At 42.4% G+C, this 4346-nt stretch overlaps 1 pseudogene; it reads right to left on the bottom strand.

Annotated features, from left to right (window-relative positions):
- Positions 1 to 2206: 2206 nt before the first annotated feature.
- On the bottom strand, positions 2207 to 2921 carry LOC145350592 (NADH dehydrogenase [ubiquinone] flavoprotein 2, mitochondrial pseudogene; annotated as a pseudogene).
- Between the last annotated feature and the right edge of the window lie 1425 nt (positions 2922 to 4346).

Genomic DNA, 4346 nt, shown 5'->3' with positions numbered 1-4346 from the left:
AGTTGATCTTAGTTACTGATTGCAGCTGTTCCTCTTCCCTCAAATGTGCTCCCAGACAAATGAATGATGCAAATAAGGCACCTATTGTAAGTCGGGAGTGCTTCTTCAGGATAAGAAAGGGGGGAAAAGTCAGAACAAAGCAAATTCAAAATGGAGAATTCATAAAGCATGCTTGTAAATGGATCCTAATGACCTGAGTGCCTGGAAATGAACTCCACTTAAAATAGAGTATTCAGCTATGTCAGTCTGCTTCTGACACACAAGAAAAGTTTATGAAGTTAAGAGCAATTTCTGATTCTGTTCAAGCCTGGGTCCTAATTATATCATGAGGCCTCAATTTGCAATTAGTAATGAGGCAACCTCGTGTTTCCACTAAGTGTGCATGCCACCAGGTTGAAGATGGCAAGTCAGTGGGGGTGGCATGGTGGCACAGTGGTTAGCGCTATAGCTTCTGGATCTTTCAGTCTTGTTGAGTTTGTGAACCGAAAAATCTGGTGTATAACAATAAAGGGTATTAAATATTGAGTCACTGAAAAAATTTACGTAAATTTATAGGAGATTAATGAGATCAATACACAGACAAAGCACTGATTCAAAAACTTTAAAGAAGCTTTTGCTCCTGCGTAATTGGGTGTTCAGGGCCTAGTGCATGGAGGCCCAGTTGCCCAAATTCATGGCCCACACACATTGCTGGCAATGGGCTGCTCTTTAAGATCAGCACAATGGAATCAGTTTTCATGTCGAGCAACATCGCAAATTTATTCATGATGATTTCCTCTGTTTGCTGCCCTCTAAACCCTTTAGAATACATTTAGCGGTGCAACAGAAATTATGATCAGATTAAACCTTTATGAATGAATTTACAGTGTCATTACAGAGGAATTCTTATCCCTTCCTGTAGAAATTTAGAAAATAGTGATTTTTTTGGCTAAATTTGCACAAAGCCTTCTCCCAAATCTCCTCATTACAGCCACTCGATTGCATACACGTATGCCTTTTGGACTGCTAAAATCATTTAGGAAATATAATTCTTCCCACAGGAATGAAAAATGAGTGGAAAAAAATTATGAAAATTGGTTCCACCATTTCCTGCTGTGTATATATTTACAGTGAATTTTTTAAGCTGTCAAAATGAAGCTTGCACAAGCCCATTTCTTTTTGCTCATTGGATTTTTGCCATTAAAGAGGTTTCAAGTGCAACAGAACCTCACGGTACCAAATCAATTGTGATTTGTCGGTAAGTACAATAACGGTATTGTGGCCATTGTTTTGACCTTATTCATTTTTGATTTTGTAAGTTGATGCCTGTTAACTCCCTTTCTCCTCCTGCTAGATTGCCAGGAATGCTAATGGATCTCTCAGTCGCACTCAGACGGTCAGACTCACACAAACTACTAGAGAAACCAAATGTAAATCATGGTGCTTGTCAGTTCAAATCATTGGAAAAAATACATTTGGTAACTATTCCTTCTTGAAATGGGATTTTCCAATGAATATGAACACCAATAACAACTTGTACTAATTTAGCATCTTTTGTGTAATAAAATGCCCTAAAATGCTGTACGGCAACATTATAAAACAAAATTTGACAATGTGCCAAATAAAGAAATATTATGGGAGAAGACTGAAAGCTGGGTCAAAGAGATAGATTTTAAGAACTGTCCCTGGAGGGAAGAAAGGCAGAGAGGAAGATGCTTAGGGCAAATCTTCCAGACCTGAGGCCTCAGCAGCTGAAAGTATGGCTATCAATGGTGGACCGATTAAAATTGGGGATACACAAGAGGCCAGAATTAGAGCAGCCTTGATATCTCAGAGGCCTGTGGGGCTGGAAGAGGTAGGAGAGGACAAAGCCATGAAGGGGTTTGAAAACAAGGATGAGAATTTTGACTCAAAGCATGGCTTAACTGGGGACCAATGTAAGTCAGCAAACACAGGGGTGATGGTTGAACTTGGTGCATGTTAGGTCAAGGACAGCAGAGTTGTGGGTGACCAAGTTTAGGGGAGGATAGAATATGGGAGGCCAGTGCATTGGAATAGACAAGTCTAGAAGTAACAAATGCGTGGATGAGGGTTTCAGCAGCAGACAATCTGAAATAGGAGGGCGGATCAGTTAATTCTTTTCATTGGTATGAGCATTTTCATATAACTTGGGTACACAGTGCCATAATTTCAAGACATCATTGATCATGTAACTGGAATAAGCTGGTTACAGGCCCGGCTGAATTCCAAAACACGATCCCTTGGGTAGTTCTAATAGTGGAGTTAAACCTTTAGGAGGCTCATAGGAAAAATATCCACTCCTTGGGTCAGGTTTAGGAATTTTGCCAGCTTTTAATTTGTCAATTATTTTCTCCCTATCTTTAGTCAGTAGGTCTTTATAATAGTTGACGTTAATTTGCACGATTGGTGCATTGACACAAGCGCACAGACACTCCATCGCTGTGACAATATAAAGTTTGTCAGTTTATTTTATCCAACGGGGATACCAAGCTTTTTCTTGATATGTGCTACAGTGCTGTCAGAGTTGTGCAGCATGCATGGCATGGTTCTGCAGATCTGAATGTGGAACTTGCCCACTGACTTGTGATTAGACATAGAGTAACATACACCCCCTTTGCAGGCATATTCAGAAGCTCAGCAACCTAATTCATGGCTGAGATAGGTCATCAATCATGTTGTCTGTGAACTAAGTCTAGCACTGGGATTACAACAGCTGATTTATGTCCTTCTGGATAACTACTTTAAATAACATCTAGCCGCTTATAATTTTCTGGTTTGAAATCAAATGGTGCATCTGGATAGTGATTAGACGTATCCCTACGCACAAACGAGGCTGTATTATTTTCTACTGCACATTATACATAATGGACCTGTGTCAGTGAGTGTGAGATGGCAGAGCAGTACAGGCCCAACAGTAACATGGCGGCGCAGTGCTTACCAACCGCCAGTATTGATACAATAAGGATGTGGAATTTGACAGTCTTAATAATGGTTGGGATTTGTGGCTGGAAACTCATCTTGGGGTTAAATGTGACACCAAGGTCCCTATTTTACCATTTTGATTCGAGGTGCTGGGCAGACTTGAAACTGGGAGTGTTTCAGACTTGACTTTTAGATCCCATACGCACTCTGCCCACAAAAATATCAGCGATTCTGAATCGTGCTGCACAGGCCTGTGGTTGGGGCTTAATGCGCCCAAAATGCTACAGTTCTGATCGGCACCTCCAACTGCACATGCGCCAAAAAAAATGATGGAATCCAGCTCCCTGCCACATCCCTCCCAGGCCAGATAATTCCTCCCCATAGCCCCCACAGATATTGCCCTACCCCCACTGACCCCACTACCCTCCACCACCCAGACTCATCATGGGCCCCTCCCCACCCCGCCACTGATCACAGGCAGAGTGGCAGCAGACCCCCCCCACCCCCCATCGATCTTAAGCAGAGATCCATCAGAAACTAGACACTTACCTCCTCACTAACTCTGACTGATGGAATGCCCGAATCGGACTTTTATGGTGCATATCTGTTTCATGCCAATTCTAGATGGGTGAATGTGGTGATAAAGGGGGAAGTGCCAGTAAAGTTGGGTGTGCAGCCTATTAAGTCAATTTAAATGCATGCAAATACAATTAAATGGTACGGCCCTGCTTATGGCCATTTCTGGGCCTTGGTAAAGGGGTAACCGGCGTAGATTATGTTACTCACTTCACGCCCGACTTTACCAAGTTTTCACGCCCACAAATGGACCCAACGCAATGACAGAATCAGGCCCCAAAGTTATAAACTGTCTGGTTTGGGTTTCAAACAGTTGGCAGGGAGATGTGCAGGGTGGTAACTAGGGAACAGATATTGTGGTGGTGACCAAAATTAGTGGCTTTGGTCATCCCAATAATTAGTTGGAAGAAATTTTTTCTCATTAGTCCTGGACATCAGAGAAACAGTCTGACAATTTCAAGAGAATAGAAGTGACGGTGAGGTCGAGCAGAGTGTTGTGAGTGCATGGATAAAAACTGATGCTGTGTATTCAGATGATGTCGCCGAGGGGTAGGATGCAGCTGAGAAATAGGAGAGGAATCAAAGATAGATCCTTGGGTACTACTGAGGTTATAGTGCATGAGTGACTTTACAGGAGTGACACGAAAGATATTGCAGGTGAATCTTTGGCTTTGATCAAGTAGGTAGGAATGGAACTAGTGAAAGAAGCCCCACTCAACTGAGTGACAGTGGAGGGTCATTGGAAGATGATGTTGTGGGCTAGAGTACCAAAGATTGCAGGCAGGTTGAGAAGGAAAAGAAGGGATAGCTTGCCTTTATCACACACCTTTCTCGGATGAGACCAGAAA

The sequence above is a fragment of the Carcharhinus amblyrhynchos genome, chromosome 12, assembly GCF_965287045.1.
Source record: "Carcharhinus amblyrhynchos chromosome 12, sCarAmb.v2.hapA, whole genome shotgun sequence".
NCBI lineage: Eukaryota > Metazoa > Chordata > Chondrichthyes > Carcharhiniformes > Carcharhinidae > Carcharhinus > Carcharhinus amblyrhynchos.
Note: the sequence above shows the minus strand (reverse complement) of the source record. Positions and strands in the feature narration are given on the sequence as shown.